At 46.5% G+C, this 9,107-nt stretch overlaps 1 non-coding gene across 1 annotated transcript; it reads left to right on the top strand.

Annotated features, from left to right (window-relative positions):
- The first annotated feature begins 227 nt into the window (after positions 1–227).
- trnan-guu (transfer RNA asparagine (anticodon GUU)) lies at positions 228–301 on the top strand. Its single transcript has one exon. It is a non-coding gene; the product is annotated as a tRNA-Asn (tRNA).
- The last annotated feature ends 8,806 nt before the right edge of the window (positions 302–9,107 follow it).

Here is a 9,107-nt window from a genome sequence, read left to right on the forward strand (position 1 = left end):
CTGGAAGCTAGATCACACCGGTTGTGGGAGAGCTGGTTGGTGGTGACATGGAAGTGTCTGCAGTGTGCGGAACCAGACTGCTTCCACGCATCCACAAGGAATGTCCCTCCATTTATTTGGGAAAAGTACAACTGAGAGTGGACAAGTTCCATACCGGTCAGAGCAATCTGAAGCTTTAACTGACTGACACCCTGGTTTTGGATGTCTTGCACCTTATATGTCCATCAGTCTCTGTGGCGCAATGGGTTAGCGCGTTCGGCTGTTAACCGAAAGGTTGGTGGTTCGAGCCCACCCAGGGACGAAGTATTTAACTGTTTTTCCCCGAGTATTCGGTACCGCACAGTCCCAGGTTGTCATTGTGCGTTTTGGCTGCACGAATCTATTCCGCAAATGTTGCCAGCAGTGCTGTTATCCAATTAGTTCCCACTCCAATATTTTATGAGCATTCAGTTCAAGTAAAACGATAACAATTTTTTACATGGATCATGTTCCTCCATCCAGCCCATTAGAAATAAATTATGTTATTGGGTTTAACGAAACTGGTGGAAATTGATTCTATTGATACATATATAGAACTGGAACTGCGGTCTCAAGTGCTCCTCCTATCAAGAATAGACACACACACAATCAATGGTTTTACAACTGACTCATAAACACTTACAATTTTAAACCATTCTCATACAGCGTGTAAATGAGATAGGGATAAAACTTCATCACATGTAAAGAGAAAATGAATGATTGAAGATACCACTGTTCCTCAGTAATTATATTATTATTTATTTCATTCTGAAGAAGGTTATCGGCTAATTAATGGTGATTAAAAGAATTCTTACTTTTGCACGTTGGCGGTATGTCGTCAATTTTATCAGGTTTTAAATTTAAAAATGGGTTACAATGCTGGTTGAATACATGACCCCAAAGTCTTTTTGGGATCACAGGTTGAGTCTCTCTGGTGGTTTACGCTCTCTTGTAGAGCGCCTGAGTTGGGGCTCCGGTTGTTGTGCGCTGGCCTGTGTGTCTGCTGTTTGCGGTGCCTCAGGCCTATCCGGACTGCCCACAGTGACTGGGCGCTCCTCCCTTTGGTACCGGTGTTCGGCCACCTGTGCTCGAGTGAACTCTATATCATGTTCTTCCTCTGCTTCTTCTTTGGCGTTGCTGAACCTCCTTTTTGTTTGATCCACGTGTTTGCGGCAGATTTGTCCATTGGTAAGTTTAACGACCAGAGTCCTATTGCCCTCTTTGGCAATCACAGTGCCTGCGAGCCATTTAGGCCCTGCAGTGTAGTTGTGGATAACAACAGGGTCGTTTACACCAATATATCGTGCCCTCGCATTCCTGTCATGGTAGTTATATTGTGATTGGCGCCTGCTCTCAACAATTTCTTTCATGGTGGGGAGTATAAGGGATAACAGGTTTTGAGCGTCCTTATCATTAGCAGCCCTGCGAGTGGAACCCCTGTGAGCGAGTGTGGTCGAGATCTATTGGCCAACAGGAGGCGTGATAAGTGGCTTTGTAGGGAACCCGCTTGGATTCTGAGCATCCCCTGTTTGATTATCTGCACTTTTCGTTCTGCCTGGCCGTTTGAGGCTGGCTTGAACGGTGCCTTTCTGACATGGTTAATTTCTTTGCCTGCCATGAAGTCCTGGAATTCAGTGCTTGTGAAGCACGGGCCATTGTCGCTGACCAAGATGTCCGGTAGACCGTGGGCGGCGAACATTGCCCGTAGACTTTCTATCGTGGCAGAGGATGTGCTTGAATTTAAAATGTCACACTCGATCCATTTGGAGTGGGCGTCTACTACAACCAAAAACATTTTTCCGATGAAAGGACCTGCGTCGTCATCATGGATGCGTGACCAAGGCTTGGCTGGCCATGGCCAGGGGCTAAGGGGGGCTTCCCTGGGCGCATTGCCCAGCTGGGCACACGTGTTGCACCTGCGAACACAAACTTCCAGATCTGCATCTATCCCTGGCCACCAAACGTGTGACCTGGCAATTGCCTTCATCATGACAATGCCCGGATGCTCATTGTGGAGTTCTCTGATGAACACCTCTCTGCCCATCTGGGGCATGACTACACGGTTTCCCCACAGTAGGCAATCGGCCTGAATCGAGAGTTCATCCCTGCCCTTGTGAAATGGTTTAAATTCCTCAGGGCATGCCCTGTACGTGGCTGCCCAGTCCCCATGCAGGACACATTTCTTGACTCGAGACAATAGCGGGTCTCTATTTGTCCAGACATTAATCTGACCGGCTGTCACAGGTGAGCCTTCACTTGCGAAAGCTTCAACAGCCATGACCATCTCAGCGGCATGCTTGGTAGCCCGCTCAGTGGTGTCTAGTGGGAGCCTGCTGAGTGCATCGGCGCAGTTTTCAGTGCCCGGTCTGTGCCGAATTGTGTAGTCATAGGTGGCTAACGTGAGTGCCCACCTCTGTATGCGGACTGATGCGTTTGCATTTATGGCCTTGTTGTCGGCCAAAAGGGATGTGAGGGGTTTGTGATCTGTCTCCAGCTCAAATTCCCTGCCAAACAGGTACTGGTGCATTATCTTTACCGAATATACACATGCGAGCGCCTCCTTTTCTATCATCCCGTAGCCCCTTTCTGCCTGGGACAGACTTCTGGAGGCATAAGCTACCGGCTGTAACTGACCCTTGGCATTGACATGCTGCAACACACACCCGACACCATAGGACGACGCATCGCACGTTAACACAAGTTTCTTACATGGGTCATATCGCGTTAACAGATTGTTGGAACATAACAAATTGTGTGCTCTATTAAAAGCCCTTTCCTGGCTGTCCCCCCAGACCCATTCGCGACCTTTGCTTCGGAGCACGTGTAGCGGCTCGAGCAGCGTGCTCAATTTGGGAAGAAAGTTACCAAATAGTTGGGGAGCCCCAGGAACAAACGCAGCTCCGTCTTGTTACGGGGTCTGGGTGCTCTCTGGATCACTTCCGTCTTGGACGCAGTAGGGCTCATCCCGTCTACTCCTATCCTCATCCCCAGGAATTCTCCCTCTGGAGCTAGGAAGATGCACTTCGCCTTTTTCAGTCGCAGCCCTACCCGGTCCAGTCTGCGTAGCACCTCCTCCAGGTTGTGGAGGTGTTCTTCAGTATCGTAACCCGTGATGAGGATGTCGTCCTGAAAAACCATCGTCCCTGGAATCGACTTGAGGAGGCTTTCCATATTTCGTTGGAAGATCGCGGTGGCTGAGCGAATCCTGAACGGACATCTGTTGTACTCAAACAACCCCTTGTGTGTCGTGATAGAGGTCAGCTTCTTCAACTCACTCGCCAGCTCCTGGGTCATGTAAGCTGAGGTCAGGTCCAATTTTGAAAAAGGTTTGCCACCGGATAGCATCGCAAAGAGGTCCTCCACTCTCGCTAGCGGGTACTGGTCTTGGAGTGACACCCGATTGATGCAGGCCTTGTAATCACCATATATCCTGACTGACCCATCCGCTTTGAACACCGGTACAATCGGGCTCGCCCAGTCACTGAATTCGACTGGCAAAATGATACCTTCCCTCAGCAGGCGGTTCAATTCACCTTCTATCTTTTCCCGCATCACGTACGGCACCGCTCTGGCCTTGTGGTGTCCTGGCCTGGCTTCCGGGTTTATGTGAATCACTACCTTGGCCCCCATGAAAGTGCCAATGCCGGGTTGAAATAATGAGTCAAATTTGTGCAGGATCTGTGAGCATGAAACTCGCTCCACAGAGGAAATAGCATTAACATTGCCCCATTTCCAGTTCATGACAGCAAGCCAACTCCTCCCCAGTAGTGCGGGACCGTCCCCCGGGACAACCCAGAGTGGCAACCTGTTCTCCGAATCTTTGTGGGTCACGATTATCGTGGCGCTGCAAAGCACCGGAATGATCTCCTTGGTGTATGTCCGTACCTGTGCGTCAATCCGTGATAATTTTGGCCCTACTGGCCTTGGACGCCCACAACTTTTCAAACTATTTGATACCCATCAGGGACTGGCTAGCCCCCGTGTCTAGCTCCATTGATACTGGGATGCCACTGAGGAGCACTTTCATCATTATCGGTGACGTCCTGGTGTATGAACTGTATACGTGCTCCACATGAACTCACTGAAATTCAGCTTCCAGCGATTCCCCCCAGCGTTCATTTCTGCAATTTCTGTAGGTATTTTGTTCATCTCTGCAAACTCCGGCTGAGTTTGTGCCTCCATGCCTCCAACATGAGCTGTTGTTGGAAACAAAAGATCCCTTGCTCATCAATCGTCCCTGACTACCCCTGTGACTGTCCTTGAGTGTGCCATTAACAGGTGTTGATGGCCCCATTACTGGCCACATTGTCCCTTGCAATGGTGTGAATCGCCGTTCTGCTTGCCATTATCTCTGTCGAATTCGCCCTCTGGGTTCGACTACATGTTGGGGCATACCCGATTGCCCTTGTCTGCCTGGAGAACTGTGTGCTGCTTCAACAATGTTGATTCTCTGTCCCAACCATTCCTTTACACAGTATCTCTCGTCTATTCTGCTAGCGGCCATGCTCACGTGGTTTAAATCCAAGTTTCTCGTCGCCATTGATACATCCTTACTATACAGTAGAAATGCACACGAGGCCCATGCTTGAGAAAAGGTCAGTCTGTGGCCTGTCCTTTATTCCTTAGCACTCAAGTGATGAAAATGGGTGGAGCTTCCCCTTTTATACCTGAAGGTCCAGGTTAGAAGTGTCTCCCACAAGTTCACCACCTAGTGGTCATTGTTCTCACAGTGTACAACTGAGGTCAGATTATACATGGGTTACAATGTTGGTTGAATACATGACAATAAGCACTTAAAATTTTAAACCATTCTCCTAAAATACAGTGTGTAAACGAGATAGGGATAAAAGTTCATCACATGTAAAGAGAAAATTAATGATTGAAGCTAGTAAAAGATCCTCTCGGAATAAGTGATCACAGTATGGTTGAATTTGTAATACAGATTGAGGCTGAGGAAGTAGTGTCTCAAACGAGCGTACCATGCTGAAACAAAGGGGACTATAGTGGGATGAGGGCAGAGTTGGCTAAAGTAGACTGGAAACACAGACTAAACGGTGGCACAATTGAGGAACAGTGGAGGACTTTTAAGGGGCTCTTTCATAGTGCTCAACAAAAATATATTCCAGTGAAAAAGAAGGACAGTAAGAGAAGGGATAACCAGCCGTGGATAACCAAGGAAATAAAGGAGAGTATCAAATTAAAAACCAATGCGTATAAGGTGGCCAAGGTTAGTGGGAAAATAGAAGATTGGGAAAATTTTAAACGACAGCAAAGAATGACTAAGAAAGCAATAAAGAAAGGAAAGATAGATTACGAAGGTAAACTTGTGCAAAGAATAAAAACGGATAGTTAAAGCTTTTACCGATATATAAAACGGAAAAGAGTGACTAAAGTAAATGTTGGTCCCTTAGAAGATGAGAAGGGAGATTTAAAAATGGGAACTGTGGAAATAGCTGAGACCTTAAACAATTATTTTGCTTCGGTCTTCACAATGGAAGACACAGAAACCATGCCAGAAATTGCTGGTCACAGGAATGTGGGAAGAGAGGACCTTGAAACAATCACTATCACTAGGGGGGTAGTGCTGGACAGGCTAATGGGACTCAAGGTAGACAAGTCCCCTGGTCCTGATGAAATGCCAGGGTATTAAAAGAGATGGCAGAAGTTATAGCAGATGCATTCGTTATAATCTACCAAAATTCTCTGGACTCTGGGGAGGTACGAGCGGATTGGAAAGCAGCTAATGTAATGCCTCTGTTTAACAAAGGGGGCAGACAAAAGGCAGGTAACTATAGGCTGGTTAGTTTAACATGTGTAGTAGGGAAAATGCTTGAAACTATCATGAAGGAAGAAATAGCGGGATATCAAGATAGGAATAGTGCAATCAAGCAGACGCAGCAAGGATTCATGAAGGGGAAATCATGTTTAACTAATTTACTGGAATTCTTTGAGGATATAACGAGCATGTTGGATAGAGGTGTACCGATGGATGTGGTGTATTTAGATTTCCAAAAGGCATTCGATAAGGTAACACACAAAAGATTACTGCAGAAGATAAAGGTACGCGGAGTTAGTGGAAATATATTAGCATGGATAGAGAATTGGCTGGCTAACAAAAAGCAGAGTGTCGGTATAAATGGGCCCTTTTCGGGTTGGAAATCGGTGGTTAGTGGTGTGCCACAGGGCTCGGTGCTGGGACCACAACTGTTTACAATATACATAGACCTGGAAGAGGGGACAGAGTGTAGTGCAACAAAATTTGCAGATGACTCAAAAATTAGTGGGAAAGCAGGTTGTGTAGAGGACACAGAGAGGCTGCAAAGATATTTAGATAGGTTAAATGAATGGGCTAAGGTTTGGCAGATGGAATACAATGTCGGAAAGTGTGAGGTCATCCACCTTGGGAAAAAAAACAGTAAAAAGGGAATATTATTTGAATGAGGAGAAATTGCAACATGCTGCGGTGCAGAGGGACCGGGGGGTCCTTGTGCATGAATCCCAAAAAGTTAGTTTGCAGGTGCAACAGGTAATCAGGAAGGCGAATGGAATGTTGGCCTTCATTGCGAGAGGCATGGAGTACAAAAGCAGGGAGGTCCTGCTGCAACTGTATAGGGTATTGGTGATGCCGCACCTGGAGTACTGCGTGCAGTTTTGGTCACCTTACTTCAGGAAGGATATACTAGCTTTGGAGGGGGTACAGAGACAATTCACTCGGCTGATTCCGGAGATGAGGGGGTTACCTTATGATGATAGATTGAGCAGACTGGGTCTTTGCTCGTTGGAGTTCAGAAGGATGAGGGGTGATCTTGTAGAAACAATTAAAATAATGAAAGGGATAGACAAGATAGAGGCAGAGAGATTGTTTTTACTGGTCGGGGAGACTAGAACTAGGGGGAACAGCCTCAAAATACGGGGGAGACATCCATTGTGGATGTGTGGAAGCAGTCTGGTCCCGCACACTGCAGACACTTCCATGTCACCGCCAACCAGCTCTCCCACAGCCGGTGTGATCTACCTTCCAGCCTTCCGGTGCCTTGTCTGTGACAAAGTATTCTGATTGTCCCGAAGCCGGTATTAGGTTTTAATTTATTTTCAGCTCCTGACTGCGGATATTCCTGTGATTAAACGTGAACAAAATGCTTACAGGGACAGTTGGATTCAGCGATTCTTTTCTTGGGGAAATTTCAAAGATTGAAAGCGATGCACATCAACCCCAAACCTCGTCACCTACTCGCTAACCGCTACACGCTGCTTCCGTGAGATGGAAGCCCAGTTGCTGTTTCAAGCTTGAATGCAGGAACAAGCAGAACTTATTCCAAGAAAGTCCAAGTCCCTGAGGCATCTGATTATTTGCACCGAACTCCTTCGCAAAGAGTTGAGGTTCGTGTGGGTTGATTTGGGCACATCTTTCCCCACACTATAACACTTCAAATATAACTCAACGGCTGTAAAGTGCTTTCTCTCTTCCTCTTGTCTGTGTCCTGTGCTTTTATTTCTCTATTTATTCCCCCTGTCTCAATTTCTAGTGTTTAAAAGGGAACAAAAGATGAAGTTGGTGTCACTGTGGAACAATTTCTCTCGCTCAAAGTTAGATGCACGATCGTCGCTCCATGAGGTCTCGGCAGCTAGCCGTTGATATTCAGGTCCATAAATAAATTTATTTTTTTGTATTTATACAAATTATCGAAGCTGTTCCCTGGTCGCGTGGTTAAGATCTCGAGCATTAAACCTCTTTCCATTCTCAATCAGTTCATCGTAGAAACATAATTGAGGTGTGTGAGAGGATTAATGATTGCTGTAATCGCCGTTAATAACCCCACTACTATCTGTTGCAGAACGAGCTTACACATTCTCCCGCTTCTCCTGCCCTTTGCCGGACACGTGTTCGGGGTTTAATTTTACAAACTGGGTGTGTTCGCTGATCGCGGGGAGACGGTCGGAGCCTCTGTGGCCCCACTGTGAGGATGTAGAAGTGAACACTGTGGCTGGGTGATCCGTGACATTTCTGTAAAGGCAGCAGAGGAGAAGGATTGAGAACTTTCAGTGTTGGACAGAAGTTGTTTAAGGTGAGCCAGCACATTCCCGATCAGCACAGAGGGAGCTCACTGGTCAGCTCCCCTCTGTTGGGGTTACTGTGCCAGAGGTTTCCGTAGTGTAGTGGTTGTCACGTTTGCTTTATATGTGTACGATCACTGGTTCGATCCCAAGTGCGAACTTTGTGTTTAAACTTGCTGTCGATGAACAATTGGAACCGAGTTGAGTCTCCGAGCAAATACTGCCTGACATGCTGAGATTTCCAGCATTTGCTCTATTTATTGATTAAAGTATCAACTCTCCCTCAGTTAGCATTTCTTTCATTGTGCAAAAGAAGGTGATGGGTTAATTAATGATGCTTTCCCGTCAAAGCAACACAAAAGTTTAACGAATAAACATACGGTGACTGGCAGGTGAGCGCTGCTTCTGACACCCAGTGGGAATGGGCGGGGATTTTAAAGCCCTTTTTATTGCAGAACCTTCATATCGATGAACATCTCAGACTCAGTGTTTCGGCCTCGTGGTGCAGCGGTGGTGTGTCTGCCTCTTGATCAGAAAGTTGCGTGTTTAAATCATGTTGAGGTCCCTGTCCTTTTGGGCAATTCCAGAATTAATATTGTCTTTGCTGTTTCACAATAACCAGACCCTTGCTCCAAGGTCTGTCTCAATGTTTACCCGGTGTCAGGCAGAGATACGCCTGCTGTCCTCATTTACTTCATGTGACAGGACACAAAAGTTCAAAATCAAACTGCATGTGGCCACACATAATATTGAGCAGTCAGGATGGCCGAGCGGTCTAAGTTGCTGCATTCAGGTTGCAGTCTGCTTTGAAAGCGTGGGTTCCGTAGTGTAGTGGTCATCACATTCGCTTACCACGCAAAAGTTTCCTGTTTCAAAACCAGCTGAAAACGTGTTCAAATAAATATGAGAAGCATTGAATAATGTGCATTTCTTGTTCAGTATTAACAAAGCATCATGTCTCCCAGTCCTGCTATATTGACTGAATACTCTGTACAGTTCGGTACACATTCAAACTCTACAGTTTCCAGCCCTGA

The sequence above is a fragment of the Pristiophorus japonicus genome, unplaced genomic scaffold (assembly GCF_044704955.1).
Source record: "Pristiophorus japonicus isolate sPriJap1 unplaced genomic scaffold, sPriJap1.hap1 HAP1_SCAFFOLD_147, whole genome shotgun sequence".
NCBI lineage: Eukaryota > Metazoa > Chordata > Chondrichthyes > Pristiophoridae > Pristiophorus > Pristiophorus japonicus.